The following is a 19,145-nucleotide window of genomic DNA, read 5'->3' as shown; positions in this document are numbered from 1 at the left end:
TGGTCGGGGTGGAGAAGAGAAGCTTCCAACAACTGTAGTACCAAAACCCATTGATGAAGCCCTGACTCAGGCTACAGTCTGATTGAGAGAATGTAAAAGTGTAAGAGTAAATAGGATTATGAAAGTTGGAATGTTTAAGCAGGTATTATGTACAGAAGTTGTGTCAACTTTACCTGAATATTTTATAGGAATAGGTATCACGTCTGGCTGGGGAGCACTTCCCCTACCCGGTATTGTAAAACCCAAACCTGTTGAGGAAGTCCTAACAGGCTACAGTTAGGAACGTAATGGTTGATGGAATTAAAGTAAACGTTTGTAGGAGAATTGGAATGTTTGAACGGCCTTTATGTGAAGTGGTTGTGTCTCTTTTACCTGATTGTATTATGGGGATGGACATTGTATCTGACTGGGGAACGCTTCCCTTACCTAATATTGCAAAGCAGAAGGCATGTGCGTCCACCCTTCCAAGCAATATTAACTGGACATGCTAAATGGGAACCAGTAAGATTGCCAGAACGCACACAGCGTAGCACGGAAGCTGGAGTGCTGGCGGGAACAAATTCTCTGTGCGCTAGCCCTCCGTGGAGTAGCTTATGGCAAAAACCTGTGAGTGCCTCCGAGTGACAGCTACTGGGACTTTGGACTAGAGAGTGTCCATTGGAGTGGCATTTACTACCTCGCTGTTGGACGTTATTAATTAAAGCTACCCCCATGACGGAAGGACCTAAAATGATCTTAAAACCGGAAATACAATGTCTTGGGTGACGTCAGAGAAACACTGTAATGGGGATGGCAGTGCCCAGAAGAGTTCCATAAGAAAATGGAGATTGTTTATACAGGATCATGCTGCCTGGGGAATGCAAGGAGGAGATACTCGCTCTAGCACGGAGCCTCTTTTCCCCCAGGACTGACTCTGGAACTGCAGAAGGAGCTGCCGAATTCTATCGTCACTTGGATAGTGCCCTATGAACAGCTCTTGACAAAGAGTTGCTTGGCTTGTAGACTGCAGTTCCAAGGTGAATGGACCTCCCTGTTTGGGAGGCCTCCACTCCACTAGAGGAAGATAAAAAGAAATCGATGAGCTCAGTGGGCTGAATTGCCTGCTGTTTCCCCAGCAGTGAGGGAAGAATTGGACAGTGGTAAAAGCCCACTTTTATGTTTGGCTCTTTACTGATTCATGGGCAGTGGCCAGTGGTCTGTCCACGTGGTCAAGCAGGAGGGCAGTGGAAAAAACCTGGCCTATTAAAGGGATGCCCACGTGGGGCACAGCCCTATGGAAATTTGAGGGTTGCATCAAAGTAGGGCATGTTGATGCCCATCAGAAGAACCCCCTTCCAGGTTAGGAAGGTGATTGGAATTGACAGGCAGATATCCCTGTGTGCTCACTTAAGGTAGCTACTTGGGTCCATGAAACGAGTGGCCATTGGGGGCCTGCAGCAATGCAGAGATGGACCGAATCTAGACATATTCCTCTTGCACCCTTTGAGGCACAAAATGCCAATAAGAGCTGTTCTGTCTGCCAGCGAAAGAGACAGAGAACGTAGATGACTCTATGGCAGATTCCCTGGGGGGGAAGGCCCCGAGCGTAGCTGGCAGGTCAGACTGATGCTGGTAGCCCTGGGGGCTGCACGTGGTCCTGACAGGAAGAGACACTGACCCTAGCCTGGGCTCTGCTTGCCTGGTGGCAGATGCTGATGCTGTGAGCGCCGTAAAAGAACCAGAACAGAAGATATTGTGCTAATTTGGGACAGTTGAGCGTCATTTCTTCAGACCAGCCGATCTGGTCTGAATACAGAAATAATATCGGCTGTATTATTACAGCTGATAATTTCCAGCAATGGGCAGAGAGATCTCCTCAGAGTAATAGTTTGGTGAGAATTGGAACGGGTAGTTGAAATATTGGTTGTCTGAAGTGGGGGAGAAACAAAGGCACGAAGGGCTGGGTTGTACGCTTTCACGAGTATGTGCTCACATTCAACGTGAATGTGAGTGGGGCTACAGGACTGTCCCCGCTGGATAGATTCTGTTTTTCTGGTGGGTCTGGGGAAGAGGGGGTGAGGAAGGTCCTGGTGTACTTTCTTCCCTGTATCACCCCAACTTTTTCTTTTTTCCCTGATGGCGCAGGATGTGCCTTCACCCCAAATGCCAAATTGGGGTAACAGTGAATTCAGCTGTATTGCCTGGTGGTAAAAATAGCCCGCTAGTTGCACCTATGTAACATTACTTTATGTGAACAGGCGTGGACTGGGCAGGGAGGAACTTTCTAGACTAGTATTGCTGCCTACTGTTGCTTGTTATTGCTATTACTTGCCAGACTACTGTTGTTGCCAGCACAGTGGCCAAACCTAATGTCTCTTCCAAAGGTGGAAAAGTTTGGGTACAAGTGGAGAAAAGGAAAAACAGTAGCTGATGAATAAATGTTACGTAATGAGGGAAACCCAGTATTACATTAACATCTATCTCAAAAGAGGATCAGAGCAAGAGATGATATTTTCTCTTAGCTGGAATACACCAGGTGCCTGAAAGAGTAAAGCCATATATTGCTGAGAATACTCCTGCCTTTGGAACCTAACCTAGATGGCAGGGTAGCAGGTCATACTCATGAGTAAGGCCTTTTAATGGAGGGATCATCGCTTTTAATGTATCTGGGCTTCCCTGGTGGCGCAGTGGTTGAGAGTCCACCTGCCGATACAGGGGACGTGGGTTCGTGCGCCGGTCCGGGAGGATCCCACATGCCGCGGAGCGGCTGGGCCCGTGAGCCATGGCCGCTGAGCCTGCGCGTCTGGAGCCCGTGCTCCGCAATGGGAGAGGCCGCAACAGTGAGAGGCCCGCGTACCGCAAAAAAAAAAAAAAAAAAAAAAAAAAAAAATGTATCTAACCATTGCACTCAGAATCCCACTTGTAACTCTTCTGGCTTCTAGTACATATAAAACACTTTATAAAATGCTCTTGAGGGCAGCCAGGAAGATTACTATAAAAAGCACGAGCGTTTTTCAGCACTGGCCCTGAGGAATTCTCAGGGGAGAGATGTCTGCATGTAAAGGCATTACCTTTAAGACCCCGGCTTGCACTATGTGATTTGGCCCTTTCCAGCATTCACAGCTGTAAAAAGTTCAACTGCACATAATGCCTGCCTGTCCACTTTCAGCTTCTGATCTTCAGCCCTAAAGCAGTCCTGGAGACTGAAACACACATGAAAACACACTTTTTTCCACCATGCAAACCTCTTGCCAGGCTGCATCCACTTAGTAACCAATCTGGTTGGCTCTAGGTGTCTTTTGAGCACAATTTCATTCTTCTTTGAATGTCCAGAGAGAGAATTATCTCTTGGCTGGGGTTAAACTGGTAAGGATTTCATGCTCTCAAGTCTGATCCCTTGAAAATCTTCTGCACATCCGTAAGTTTTTTCCCTTGATCTTCAAATAGGCACTGATTAGATAGGTGATGGCGAGTAACAGGGCATGGGCAGAGGCATGGCCACGGGCAGATATAAGTTGGGGGACCAAACAGGGGCCATAGCATTGGAATATCCTCTCGCTTCACACAGTGAAAGCCACTAATGGAATGTGAATGATCAAACTGAAAAGAGGATGGGTCCTGGAGTCAACATGCATCCCTCACATCCCTGTCATGGCCAGTCATATTCTCTTTCTCTCCTGGGGAAATGTAAATGGATGAAAATGACTCTGAGACAAAATACACTGATTTCTTTGCTGATATCCAGTATTAGTACTTTGCTTTTTCCTCTTCCCTTTAAAAAATCCATTGCAGGATCACAGCCTGGTAGATAAGGGAAGGATCATAGGGAACTTCTAATCTGGTGGTTATCCAGTTGTGCTCTTGGGAGACTTCTCAGAACCATCACAGAGGAGACTCTGGGGACACCCTCTATCCCAATATAATCAGAACAATTCCACTTCCTTCATTTATTCACTGAGGAGGTATTTTCTTAGTGACTGTTATATGCTGGTCCCCTCTCTCTCTGTATGTATGTGTTTGTGTGTGTGTATGTGAGAAGACCCAGTGGCAGGAGAGAACACTGAAAGGTGGGTCAGGATGACTGAGTGTAGAGTAACCCTGGGGAAGGTGAGAGGGAGCAGTGAAAGTCTGTTTTATGTGGTGGATCCCAGGTCTTTGGACTCACTAGATGTCATTTTCTCTCTTTCTAAAAATATTTATTTATTTATTTATTCGGTTGCACCGGGTCTTAGTTGCGGCAGGCAGCCTCCTTAGTTGCGGCCCGCCAGCTGCTTATTTGCAGCATGTGGGCTCCTTAAGTCGTGGCAGGCGGGCTTCTTAGTTGTGGCAGGCAGGCTCCTTAGTTGTGGCATGAGAAATCTCAGTTGCGGCATGTGACCTCTTAGCTGCAGCATGTGGGATCTAGTTCCCTGACCAGGGATCGAACCTGGGGCCCCTGCATTGGGAGCGCGGAGAGTCTTATACACTCTGCCACCAGGGAAGTCCCTAGATGTTATTTTCTTGGCAAAATTTGTTTGGGGACTACTGTGACTTATCCATGTCTATCTCAATAGCCCATTATCTCAGACAGCATATACATTATCAACTGATCATTTGAGAGAATACCTAGGAGGGGGTGAGGTGCCTTCAATAAAAGTGATTTATTATACTTCAAAATTAAATTAAATCATGTTTAAAGTTTTATTTATAGCTAATTCATTTTCCTTGATTGGGACTTTATGCCCACTGATTAGTAACTTGCCCCTTTCTTGGCAACTACCATTCTATGCTTTTTTTTTAAAATTTATTTTTGGTCGCGTTGGGTCTTCGTTGCTGCACATGGGCTTTCTCTAGTTGCGTTGAGCGGGGGCTACTCTTCGTTGCGGTGCGCAGGCTTCTCATTGCAGTGGCTTCTCTTGTTGCGGAGCACGGGCTCTAGGTGTGCGGGCTTCGGTAGTTGTGGCACGTGGGCTCAGTAGTTGTGGCTCGCGGGCTCTAGAGCGCAGCCTCAGTAGTTGTGGCGCACGGGCTTAGTTGCTCCGCGGCATGTGGGCTCTTCCCGGACCAGGGCTCGAACCCGTGTCCCCTGCACTGGCAGGAGGATTCTTAACCCCTGCGCCAGCAGGGCAGCCCTACTGTTCTCTGCTTTGGTTCTATGAATTTGACTATTTTGATGCCTCATGTAAGGAAAATCCTGCCATATTTGTCTTTCTGCGACTGGCTTATTCCACTTAGCATGATGTCCTCAAGGTTCATCCATGTTGTTGCATATTGCAGAATTTCCTCCTTTTTCAAGGATGAATAATGTTCCATTGTCAAAAAATCAAAGCTAATAAGTTTTGGTACGGATGTGGAGAAACTGGAATACTTGCACTGTTGGGAGGGAATGCAAAATGGTGCAGCTGCTATGGAAAACAGTGTGGAGGTTTCTCAAAAAATTAAAAACAGAACTACCATATGGTCTAGCTTTCCCACTTCTAGGCATTTATCCAAAAGAATTGAAAATCTCGAGGCAATATTAGCACTCCCATGTTCATTGTAGCACTGACTGTTCACAGTAGCCAAGATGTGGAAACAACCTAGATGTCCATCAGCAGAGGAATGGATAAAAGTGCTCTTGATAATAAGGAGGTAGTGTGTAGACAGGGAGAGATCTTAACCTCCAAGTCCTGGCTTCTAATGATGTGAATTTTTCAACAGTTAGTTCAAATCCAGGTATTATTTCTAGAAATTGATTCCATGGGAATCACGTGCCAAAGTGGGAATACGTTGCTTTGGAGGCAATAACAGCTATTATATATGAGTGGTGGGCACTTTGCACTCATCTCACTTAATCCTCACAGTAACCCTCTGAGGGACACAATATTATTATTATTATTTTACAGATTTTGCAGGGATTAGTTAACTTGCCCAAAGTCCCATAGCAAGTGTGTTGCAGAGCAGGGGTCTGAACTTAGACTGTCTTGGCCTTGACAAGGAAAATACATTTTTAAAAAATGCCATCATCACTTCAAAAAAATATTTATTTAATTTCTTTATTTATTTTTTTGGCTGCATCAGGTCTTTGTTTTTTTAAATAAATTTATTTATTTCTTTTTGGCTGTGCTGGGTCTTCGTTTCTGTGCGTGGGCTTTCTCTAGTTGCGGCGAGCGGGGGCTACTCTTCGTTGCAGTGCACAGGCTTCTTATTGCGGTGACCTCTCTTGTTGCGGAGCACGGGCTCTAGGCACGTGGGCTTCAGTAGCTGCAGCACGCAGGCTCAGTAGTTGTGGCTCGTGGGCCCTAGAGCACAGGCTCAGTAGTTGTGGCGCACTGGCTTAGTTGCTCCACAGCATGTGGGATCTTCCCGGACCAGGGCTCCAACCTGTGTCCCGTGCATTGGCAGGTGGATTCTTAACCACTGCGCCACCAGGGAAATCCTTTTTTTTTTTTTTTTTTTAACGTCTTTAATGGAGTATAATTCCTTTACAATGGCATGTTAGTTTCTGCTTTATAAAAGTGAATCAGCTATACATATACATATATCCCCATATCCCCTCCCTCTTGCATCTCCCTCCCTCCCTCCTTATCCCACCCCTCTAGGTGGTCACAAAAAATATGGAATGCTTCACGAATTTGCGTGTCATCTTTGCGCAGGGGCCATGCTAATCTTCTTTGTATTGTTCCAATTTTAGTATATGTGCTGCCGAAGCAAGCACTGCGTCAGGTCTTATTTGTGGCATGCAGGGTCTTCGTTGAGGCACGCGTGATCTTTTGTTGTGGCACGGCTCTTTGTTGTGGCTCACGGGCTTCTCTCTAGTTGTGGCGCATGGGCTCCAGGGTGCGTGAGCTCTGTAGTTTGCAGCACGCAGGCTCTCTCGTTGAGGCATGTGGGCTCAGTAATTGTGGCGTGCGGGCTTAGTTGCCCTGTGACCTGTGGGATCTTAGTTCCCCGACCAGGGATTGAACCCGCGTCCCCTGCATTGGAAGATGGATTCTTTACTACTGGACCATCAGGGAAGTCCCCCAAAGTATATTTAATTGAAACACATGAACAGTAACAATGTCAGTAACTCCCGTGCTGCGGCTCAGTGTGCTTGGTTTTCTTAGCTCGTGAGCTCGGGCAAATCTATACTCTGAAGCCTGGAGTTACAGCTGCAGAAAGACATGCACGTGGTGTCCTTGTCTGAAAAGACCTTCCATAGAGGAGTTAGTGACATTTTGGTTCTTCTACTTTGCCTGCCTTTGGACTGTTTATGCCCCGCCTCTAGCCTGGCTTCCTGAACCTTTACTGAGGAGTGCTGTGGAGTGGTGGAAAAAAGCATGGACTCTGGCATTGGATGGACCTGAGTTGAACTCTCATTTCTGCCATTCTCAGACTGAATCTCAGCGTCCTCATCTGTAAAATGGGGCTCCTTTGAAACAAAGGGCACCTTCTTCATGTGGCTGCCTTGAGAATTGAATGAGATAGTATATGTAAAGTGTCCAGCATGGTCTAGAGCAGCACTGTCCAATGGACCTTTCTGCATCGATGGAAATGTTCTATATTCGCACAGTCCAGTGTAGTAGTAATTGGCCACATATGGTATTAAGCACTTGAAATGTGGCTAGCATGCCTAAGGAACTAAATGTCTTATTTTAATGTGAATTTAGAATATAAATTTAAATAGCCACCATATTGGGTAGTGCAGCTGTAGATACAGAGCTAAACCATCAGTGAATAAATTGTTTTATTATTATGCGATATTTTGCTTAGTTCACTGATCTAACTTACTTCCTGGACTCTGGACCTATTTCTTGCGTAAATGGAGTAAGCACAGGATTTCAGGGAAAAACTTCATCAAGGAGGGGATGGCTGAGCTGAGTTTTAAAAAGTAAGAAGGAGTCACGCTGGTACAAAGGATGGTCCAAGGAGTGGCAAGGAAGGGCATACCAGCATGTGCAAAGGTGTGGGGCATATGGGACAATATGGTGTGCTCAAGGAATTGCAAGGAGCTTGGGATGGCGCCCAAGAGGAAAGGGGACAGAGGCGAGACTGGAGAGGTGGTAAAGGCCAGATCGTGGCCTTGATGCCACATCTTGAGCAACACGGAGCCACTGAATAGTGTTTTAACCATGAGAATGACACAATCACATTTGTGTTTAAGAAAGATCTTTATGAATGTAAGGTGGAGAGTATATTGATTTCATAGGAAAAGGGCAAGACCGGAGGCAGAGAGAATAATTATGGATCCAGGGCAGTGCTATAGGCAAGAGTTCTGTTTTGGACATATTCAGTTTTATGTGCCTATTTAACAGTAACATGGAGATATCTAGTACTCTGTTGGATATTTTCATAAAGGCTTGTAGTGCTCACCCATATCTGGTCCTCCTATTCTTATCAGCACACTGGAGGATTCCACTTGAAGTTAGATGGGATCTTGTGACTACTTCTGACCAATGGGCTGTGAGTGGTAATAATGTGAGTTGCTTCTGGGCCAAAGTATTTATTTAGCAGTATAATTCTCCAGTCTGTCTTCCCCTGTTGCATTGACCAAGCTGGCTGAGTATCCGATCATGTGTAGGTACAGGATAATGGCATTTCCATCAGCCTGAATGCTGGAGGACAGTGCGTTGGAATGTTACTGGATCTATATTTCCCATACAGCATGTGTAAGAAATCAACTTATGTTAAACCACTGAGGTTTTTGAATTGTTTAAAGCAAAATTGTAACCTATTCCCTCCCGACTAATACAAAGCTGCATGTCTCAAGCTCAGGAATGGTATCTGGGCTACATATGGAGGTTGGGAATCACTGATATATAGGTGTAACTGAAGCCATGGCAATGTATGTGACCACCCAGGGGGGATGAGTAGAGTGGAAGAGGAATGGGCTGAGGACAGGAACAAGAACTCCAGAATTTAAGGGCAAGGTAGAGGAAGATAAGCCTACAAAGAAGAATTAGAAAGATTTGTCAGAGAGATAGGAAGAAAGAAAAGAGGAGTGTGGTGTCATGGGAATGAAGTGAGGAGAGTTTCCAGACTGCCAAACATGCAAATGATTTGGCAGCAAGGAGGTGTTTCGAGGTCTGGGTGAGACCATTTTCGGAGGAGGACTGACCTGTAGGATCTAAGTTAACTTTGAACCGGTGATTGGGAAGCATGATAGTTAATTTTATGTGTCAACTTGACTGGGCTAAGGGATACCTATAAAGTTGGTAAAACCTTATTTCTGAGTGTGTCTGTGAGGGTGTTTATGGGAGATATTTACATTGGACTCAGTAGACTAAGTAAAGAGATCCACCCTCACCAATGTGGGTGGGGATCATGCGACCCACTGAGGACCCAAATAGAACAGAAACGTGGAGCAAGGGCTAATTTGCTGTCCGTTCTGCAGCTGGGACGTCCATGTTCTCCTGCCGTCAGTAACTGGAGCTCCTGGTTCTTGGGCTTTCAGACTCTGGGGCTTATACCAGTGCCTTCCCTCCCATCCTCCCAGATTCTCGGACCTTTGGACTCTGATTGAATTATACCACCCACTCTCCTGGTTCTCTATATTCCAGATGGCAGATTGTAGAACTTACCTGCATCCATAGTCACGCGAGCTAATTCCCATAACCTCCTATCTATCTATCTATCATCTATCTATCTATATTGGTTCTATTTCTCTGGAGAAGGCTGTTTAATATAGGAAGTGAGTATGGCAAGAAAGTAAATGTGGGCTATACATTTAGGAAGATTAATTTCAAGTGGAAAGAAAGGGGGGTTGAGAAAAAAAAGAGGGAGAAAAAGAATGTTTCACTAGCTGGAGAAGGATGTAGGGAGGAAGAAGTTGATGATACCATAGTTATTACTCATATAGGCCTGCTGACATTGAGTTTGGGGCAGTAGTCCAATGTGGCCCTGAGAGGTTTCCATGGTGAACACTCCTGAACCAAGAGGGAGGTTTAGTAGCTGGGAGGAGTCTACACAGAGGACTGATCTTTATCAAAAAGATGATCCCTAAGAAGGAGCCAGGGATCTGTTTGCCACGAGAGTAGTACCGAGGATTTAGGTCATGGGTTGAGAGCCAGGAAGCAGGGACAAGAATGAGCTCTCTACGCACCAAACTGAAGAGCTGCTGGGTCATACAGTGTTCAAACTGGGACAAGTCAGCCTGCGGAGGGAGGACTACAAGGGCTGAAATCACAAAGCTGAACAAATAGGAGTGGGCCAGGTAGGGACAGGAGGGGCAAGTGAGGAACGGCTCCTCCCTTGTCTCTTAAGGTCCTGGCTCCAGGTGTTATGGCACAAGTTAAAGGCACGCAGCAGGACTGTGGAAACTGAAGACTCCGATATAGCTTTGGCATTGCCCTATAAATTAGAACATTTCCCTCAAATGTTAAAAATTTCCAAAATAATACATAATGTAAAAATTGCTTTAAATTTTGGCCAAATTAATAATAGAAATTAGGTAGATATTCTGACTAGACCACAAGCCCCATAAGGGCAGGGCTTTTGTCCATCGGATTCATCCCTGTATCCTTACTGCTAGGAATAGTATCTGGCTCCAAGTAGGTGATCAATAAATGCTGAATGAATTAGCAGCGTGGGTGAATCAGCTTCAATGAAGAAAGGGGATTTGAGGAAGCAGTGTGAAGAGAAAATGGACCAAGATGCTGAGAGATAAAGTAGCTTAGAAACAGCAATAGCAAAGCCTTCAGATGGATGTTGTGGAAGAAGGTAGAATTTAAGATCAAGAACAGGGGATTGTAGGAATTGTAGCATCTTCTAGAACAGCTGAAAGCCAGGAATGACAATAGCAGCCTAAAGCAGACCAGGGAGAACACAGAAAGGAGATGATTCAGCTAAAGCAAAGAGAAATACGCAACATCCATTCCCTCTCCCAGTAAACTTCGTGTGTTTCGAGTACCATCACTGGATGGTCATATAGGTCTTTAACAACGATCTGGAGTTCCAGGTTTGGTGATCTTAAAGAAGAACGTTCTCAAGTAGAGGAAGTCTTAAACTGAGGAAGAGTGGGAACAGATTGTATTGACAAATGAATGGCTGCACACGTGTCATACCAACACTAGCCACGCTTAACAGACTTCGATGTGTCAGGCTCTTTATATACATTATTTCTAATCCCTTCGGCAGTCCTCCAAGGTGAATGTTATTATCTCTGTTATACAGATGGAGAAACTGTGAGGCTCGGAATAAGTACCTTGCCTCAGGGCCTGCACTGAGAAGTGGTGGAGCTGAGATTCTCAACCACTGTGTTGGGCTCCTGCCTTACACCCAGACAGTTCTCCCACGAAGAAGGAACAGCAGTAGCTGGAATCACCTCATGGATTTACCTTGTACAGGTTTCTAGGGGATCAGCAATCCAAGAGTGTGGCTATGATTGTCACAGTTGAACCTTCTACTTACTTCTGAAAACACAGGGGTCTTGTGGGGTCATGTCAGAGGATGGGGGAGCAAATACCAGGTTAAATCACCATGATTTCTGGACTTATCCTCAAGAGAGGCTTTCCCTACACAGCAGAGGACACTGGTGCAACATGGCGCACAGAAAAAGAAAATGGTTGAAGAAGTACTATTAATCAAGAGCCCTATGCACCCACTTTGTAGAGTTGTCATAAGGATTAAATGAGTTAATACAAGTAAAGCATTTATTGGGTTAGCCAAAAAGTTCGTTCATTTTTTTCCATAAGATGACTCTAGTAGCCCTTAGTTGTCTTTAACTTCATTCGAAACAATTTTGGTGGTTGTATTGTGACAGCTGTCATATCGGCGTGCATCAAAAAAAAAAGCTTATCAAAATTGGTGAATTTTTGTGTAGCCATTTTAATATTGAAGATGGAAGAAAGAAAGCAACATTTTTGGCATATTATGCTTTATTATTTCAAGAAAGGTAAAAACGCACCTGAAACGCAAAAAAAAAGATTTGTGCAGTGTGTGGAGAAGGTGCTTTGACTGATCAAACGTGTCAAAGTGGTTTGTGAAGTTTCGCGCTGGAGATTTCTCTCTGGACAATGTTCCACGGTCGGGTAGACCAGTTGAAGTTGATAGCGATCAAATTGAGACATTAATTGAGAACAATCAATGTTATACCACGCAGGAGATGGCCGACATACTCAACATATCCAGATCAAGTGTTGAAAATCATTTGTACTGGCTTGGTTATGTGAATCGCTTTGATGTTTGGGTTCCATATAAGTTAAGCGAAAAAAACCTTCTTGACCATATTTCCACATGCGATTCTTTACTTAAATGTAACAAAAACGTTCCAGTTTTTTAAACAAATTGTGACAGGCAATGAAATGTGGATACGGTACAATGATGTGGAACGGAAGAGATGTGGGGCAAGTGAAATGAGCCACCACCAGCCACACCAAAGGCTGGTCTTCATCCAAAGAAGGTGATGTTGTGTATGTGGTGGGATTGGAAGGGAGTCCTCTATTATGAGCTCCTTCCGGAAAACCAAACGATTAATTCCAACAAGTACTGCTCCCAATTAGACCAACTGAAAGCAGCACTCGATGAAAAGCGTCTGGAATTAGTCAACAGAAAACGCATAATCTTCCATCAGGATAACGCCAAGACCGTATGTTTCTTTGATGACCAGACAAAAACGGTTACAGCTTGGCTGTGGAGTTCTGATTCATCCGCCGTATTCACCAGACATGGCACCTTCGGATTTCCATTTATTTCGGTCTTTACAAAATTCTCTTAATGGAAAAAATTTCAATTCCATGGAAGACTGTAATAGGCACCTGGAACAGTTCTTTGCTCAAAAAGATAAAAAGTTTTGGGAAGATGGAATTATGAAGTTGCCTGAAAAATGGCAGAAGGTAGTGAAACAAAAGGGTGAATATGTTGTTCAATAAATTTCCTGGTGAAAATGAAAAATGTGTCATATTTTTACTTTAAAACCGAACGAACTTTTTGGCCAACCCAATAGAACCGTGCCTGGCACACAGTAAGCCCCCCAAAAATGTTAGCGGTTGTCATTGTCGCCACCATCGTCATTATCATTGCCAAGCAAGCACAAACTGAGCAAGGCTGTACTGAATGTACATTTTTTCACTTGGCATCTCCAGCAAGGGTCCTGATTGACAGCAGCAGAGGCTTCTTCACAAGGTAAGGAAGTGCCTTGGGCAGTAGGAGGAAAACCGTGAAAACAGTGGCACTGCACCCAAGTAGAAGTGTTGGAGTGAAGCAGCGGAGAGGAGAGTTCTTGCCGAGAGTGAGGATATCTCTGTGGTCCTGATACTAGGAGCTTGCTGTGCAATCTTGGGCAAAACATTTACCCTCTCTGAACCTCAGTTTTTTCATCCGTATGTTGGAGATAGTTATGGTTGGCAGTTAGAATTCTCTCTGCCCCTTGAAAATCTATGATATAATTATATTGGGTGTACATCACAGCAAGATGGATTTGATAACCAAACATGATGCACTCCTTATATAATGGAAACTGCCAAAATCATTTGAACTATTGATTTATAAAGATGGTTTTGTCAAAGAGCTTGAGAAGGAGAATCAAACAAAAAAACAAGTAATTACAATGTATTGCATTTCAAAAATGTTATATATGTGGAATAATAATACAACATATAGCCTTTTGGGACTGTCTTTTTTGACTAAGCATAATGCCCTGGAGATTCATCCAGGACGTTGTATGTATTGCTGAATAGTATTCCATGGTATGGATGTACCACAGTTTGTTTGTCTATTCATTTGGTGGAGGGTATTTGGGTTTTCAGTTTGGGATTTTACAAATAAAGCTGCTATGAACGTTTGCGTACATGTTTTTGTGTGAACTTAAATTTTCAGTTATTTGGGGGTAAATATCCATGGATGCAATTGCTGGGCTGTATGGTAACTGCATGGTTAGTTGTTTTGTTTTGTTTTGTTTTGTTTTTTGAGTGGTTAGATTTGTAGAGTTTAATTTTAATATTTTTGAAAAAAATTTAAATTGAGGTAACATTGGTTTATAACTTTGTATGTTTCATGTGTAGGCATGTTTAGTTTTGCCAGTATTTTTTTGCCAATATTTTATTCCAGCGTAGCTGTATCATATTACATTCATATCATCAATGGATGAGTGATCCAATTTATCCACATCCTTGCCACCATTTGGTGTTGTCACTTTTCAGAATTTTAGCTATTCTGGTAGGTGTTTAGTGACATCTCAGTGTGGTTTTAATTTGTATTTCCCTGATGGTTAATGATGTCGAACATATTTTTATGTGCTTATTTGTCATCTTTATATCCTCTTCCCTGAAATGTCTCTTCATATCTTTTGCCCATGTGTATATCCTGGAGAACAGATTAGTGGCTGCCAGGGGTTAGGGATGGGGTGGGGTGGATGGAGGAGGAAGGTGGGTATGGTTGTAAATGACCAACACAAGAGATCCTTGCGGTGATGGAACTAGTCTGTGTCTTGACTGTAGTGATTGTCACAAGAACCTACAAATTGATAAAATTACATAGAACTGAATACTCATATACACACACACATGCGTGTACACACAAATGAGTACAAGTAAAATTGGGGAAATCTGAATAAGATAGGTAGACTATATCAATATCAGTATTCTGGTTGTGATATTGTACTATAGTTCTGCAAAACATTACCATCGGGGGCACTGGGCAAAATACATGGTATCTTTCTGTATTATTTATTACAACTGCATATGAATCTACAATTATCTCAATAAAATTTTCAATTAAAAATTTAATTGGAGACAGTATCTGTATTAAATGCCTTGCTCATTTGTTCCATAAGACATCACCCTCTTGCTATTAATAAAAACCTGGTAGATAGATTTTTTCAGTGGATTGGGATCATTTGACCTAGCCTAAACAGAGATGAAAGGAATAAGTAGAGTGTAGGTAACCATCTGTAATAGTTTAGGAGATCTTAGGCACCGTTAATGATTAATTAATCACGTAATTTGCTTAAGGTCTGTCTTCTTATGTAGCTTTTTGTATGCAAAGCCCGTGTCTGCATATTTTACTTATTTATTGCCTGGCTACACACTAGTAGATGCTCAATAAATATACTAGCTGGATGAATGAATGAATGAAAGAACGAATGGATGAATGAATGTTGCCCCAGAGAAATTTGTCAAATGCAAATGCGAACCTCCAGAGGACAGTGGAGCGCAAGATTAGCAATTACAATGAGACCAAGTTTATTCGGTGCCAACATGACTAGCTTTCATTTTTCTCAGATCGTAAAACTAAAATATACTCATTGTAGGCAATGTGAAAAACACAAAAAGTATAAAGTCATAAATAAGTGATTTAATAATTTCACCACTAAGAATTACTTGTTAATGCTTTGGCTTTTTCCCTCCAGTCTCATATATGTATATTGCATATGTGTGTACACATGTACACACACCTGTACACACATGTTTTCTCTTTTGTGAACTGCTGTACCTGACCTCGATCTCTTTTTCCATTGGGGTCAGAGTGTTTTTCTTTTCAATTTGTATTAGCTCTTTATATATTAAAGAGCTGTACCTTTTGCCACATCTGTTATTAGTCATTTTCTTAGTTTATTATAGCATTTTAATTTTGTTTATGATCATGGGCATTTAGGAGTGTAAGATTTGCATTCAGGCAATGTATGGCTGTTTTTCTTAAAGAGGCAGTGCATCAGAGAGTGTAGCTTTGAGTTGGAAATTGGACTCTGCCAATTGTTAGCTGGGTGACCCTGGGCAACTAAATTACCTTACATTTCTAAGACTCAGTTTCATTACCTGTAAAATATGGATAATGATACCTAAATTATAGTTTGTCAGGGCTAGAAATAATGTCCTCATCAATAACATGGGGGATATATAGTCTCTACTTGATAGCCTTGATGTGAGAGATTCAATGAGATAATGCATACTAAAAGTTAGCACAGCTCTCAGAACCTTCCTGCCTCCGCGTTCGGACCTCGCTGCTCCAGCCTGCAGGCCCCGTCCCATCCTTCCAGCCTGCGACCAGCAGCAGAGAAAAACTAATTACATATCATTTTCTTGCCCGGTACATACTTTGAGGTGAGCAAAAAGATTACAATAAATTTTAAAATGAGGGAAATTGTGCACATCCAGGCCATTCAGTGTGGCAATCAGATTGGTGCCAAGTTCTGGGAGGTGATCAGTGATGAACATGTCATTGAACCCACTGGCACCTATCATGGGGATAGCGACCTGCAGCTGGACCGCATCTCCGTGTACTACAGTGAAGCCATAGGTGGCAAATATATTCCTCGTGCTATCTTGGTGGATCTAGAACCCGGGACCATGGACTCTGTTCGCTCAGGTCCTTTTGGTCAGACCTTCAGACCAGAAAACTTTGTTCTTGATCAGTCTGGGACAGGCAACAGCTGGGCCAGGGACCACTATACAGAGGGGGCCGAGCTGGTCGATTCGGTCCTGGACGTGGCTCGGAAGGGGGCCAAGAGCTGTGACTGCCTGCAGGGCTTCCGGCTGACCCACTCGCTGGGCACGGGCAACGGGCTCTGGAATGGGCACCTTGCTCATTAGCAAGATCCGTGAAGAGTATCCTGACCGCAGCACGAACACCTTCAGTGTGGTGCCTTCACCCAAAGTGTGCGACACCGTGGTGGAGCCCTAGAACGCCACCCTCTCTGTCCATCAGCTGGTGGAGAACACCATGAGACCTACTGCATTGACAACGAGGCCCTTTACAACATCCGCTTCCGCACCCTCAAGCTGACCACGCCAACCTACGGGGACCTGAACCACCTCGTCTCGGCCACCATGAGCGGTGTCACCACCTGCCTCCGCTTCCCTGGCCAGCTCAGTGCTGACCTCTGCAAGCTGGCAGTCAACATGGTGTCCTTCCCACGTCTCCACTTTTTCATGCCTGGCTTTGCCTCTCTAACCAGCCGTGGAAGCCAGCGGTATCGGGCCCTCACTGTGCCGGAGCTCACCCAGCAGGTCTTCGATGCCAAGAACATGATGGCTGCCTGTGACCCCCGCCATGGCCGGTACGTCACCGTGGCTGCTGTCTTCCGTGGGCGGATGTCCATGAAGGAGGTGGATGAGCAGATGCTCAACCTGCAGAGCAAGAACAGCAGCTACTTCGTGGAATGGATCCCCAACAATGTCAAGACGGCCGTCTGCGACATCCCACCCCATGGCCTCAAGATGACGGTCACCTTCACTGGAAACAGCACAGCCATCCAGGAGCCGTTCAAGTGCATCTCAGAGCAGTTCACTGCCATGTTCCGCCGGAAGGCCTTCCTCCACTGGTACACAGGTGAGGGCATGGACGAGATGGAGTTCACCGAGGCTGCGAGCAACATGAACGACCTCGTCTCCGAGTACCAGCAGTACCAGGACGCCACTGCAGAAGAGGAGGAGGGTTTCGGTGAGGAGGCCTAAGGCCAAGTCCCCACCACCGCAGGCTTCTCAGTCCCCTCCACTTTCCTCAGCCGCAGAATTTCCTCTGCGGAAATTTTCCTCTCCCTCAGAATTTGCGTTTTCTGCCTCTGTCTTGTTTTTTTTTTTTTTTTTTGGAGGGTAGTTCTAGAACAGTGCCTGGCACATAATAGGCGCTCAATAAATATCTGTTGTTTGTTGAATGTCTCCTCTCTCTTTCCACTCTGGGGAACCTAGATTTCTGCCATTCTGGGTAACCCTGTATTTCCTTCTGGTGCCCACTCCTCCCATCTGTCCAGTTAACATTTCCCTCTCTGTTTTCGAGATAACCTTTCAAGAAGCTGGGTCTCATCAAATCCCATTTAGAACCATGTGCTGGTAACCCAGATAGATGACCACCATCCTAGGCCCATGTGGTAGCCCAGGGGAAAGGAAACCAAGCAGCAGGTAGAAGTCCCTACAGGGAAGGGGTGGGGTTTTGGAGAGGGGCATCCAGGCTATTGAAGTCCTAGTTTCCAGATATCTCCCTGCTCCTCTCTCAGCTTCTGGGGAGGTGTTAACAGTATTATCTCCATTTTCAGTCTCCCTCCAAGGACTGTCCCGAGCCATTTCCTTTGTAAGGTTCTGGCCACCACCCTGTCAAGGGGGGGATCCTTCCCTCTTCCACTTTACCTCCTTCATAATGCTGGATTCCTTCCTTTCCCCTGGTCAGAAAAGGGGGTCAAGAGGAGCAAGAGAGAGACTAGCCTTGGTCTCTAAGCCTCCAGAAAGCCCCTCCCCAGCCCTATCTTTTCTTATAGAAAAAAATGAATATCAGCCCTTCTGTACCTATATGGAAAGCTATGTGCTGACACCTAAATGTCATTCCCCAGAGAGGGGACAGGACACCCTCCATCTTTTGGCAACATCTCATCTCTTACTTTTGCTGTTGCCTTTCCCCCTACCCTTGGTTTTGTCCTATTCTACACTTCAGATTTCTATTGTGTTGAACTTGCTACTTTTTTTCATACTGAAAAGATGACATTGCCCCAAGAGCCAAAAATAAATGGGAATTGAGAAAAAAAGTTAGCACAGTACCTGGCACATGATGTGTTCGATGTTAGCTATTATTCCGCGACGGAATTAACCCATAGGAATTCTTTTTCATTCTGCTGGAGAATACCCATCTATATTTTTTATCATATATATATATATACATATATATTTTTTAAACTGTTAACTATGTTTTCCTTTGTCTCTAATACATTTGGAATTTGTTTTGGAGTGATGTTGTAGCTCTCCCACCTGAATCACTGCACAATTTATTGAATGGGTATCTTTGGTTGGTTGAAATATCCCCTAGCTTTTTTGTCATTTCTGAGATGTTTTGTAAACTTTGCTTCGATGTTTCTGAGAGCTGATGCATCAGAATCTGGTGTGCGTACAGATTTGTGACAAGGTCTTCATGATGGAAGTTTTTTGCAACGTTATCTCAGTAAAAATAATTGTAAATGGCACAACACATTTTCTACTCAGAAGAACTGTTTGGTAATCGTTTGGGGTTTGGCTAAGCTAGAACCCTGCTCCCCAAAATGGACCTGCAATATCAGCATAGTGTGGGAGCTGGGTAGAAATGCAGAATCTCAGGCCCTGCTCCACACCTGCTGAATCAGAATCTGCATTTTAGCAAGAGCACATAAAAGTCTGAGGAACAGTAAGCTAGACCACACTTCAATATCTATAAAGACACGCATATACACACACACACTGTTTTTTGCAAAGTAATGCATATCATTGTATAATATTTGGAAATCCTAGTTAAGTGTAAAATAAAAATTACATAGACTCCAACCACCTAGA

General features: G+C 44.2%; 1 non-coding gene and 1 pseudogene across 1 annotated transcript; one reads left to right on the top strand and one right to left on the bottom strand.

Moving 5' to 3' along the window:
• Nucleotides 1-6,548: 6,548 nt before the first annotated feature.
• LOC115803359 (U6 spliceosomal RNA) lies at nt 6,549-6,655 on the bottom strand. Its single transcript, XR_004024038.1, has one exon. It is a non-coding gene; the product is annotated as a U6 spliceosomal RNA (small nuclear RNA).
• A 9,096-nt stretch (nt 6,656-15,751) lies between these two features.
• Nucleotides 15,752-17,309, top strand: LOC111167838 (tubulin beta chain pseudogene; annotated as a pseudogene).
• Nucleotides 17,310-19,145: the final 1,836 nt, after the last annotated feature.

Source organism: Delphinapterus leucas, chromosome X, assembly GCF_059928025.1.
Source record: "Delphinapterus leucas isolate spDelLeu-1000000601 "Yukka" chromosome X, BTC_Dleu_Yukka2, whole genome shotgun sequence".
Lineage (NCBI taxonomy): Eukaryota > Metazoa > Chordata > Mammalia > Artiodactyla > Monodontidae > Delphinapterus > Delphinapterus leucas.
The sequence above is the reverse complement of the archived record's forward strand: the minus strand, read 5'-3'. Positions and strand labels throughout refer to the sequence as shown.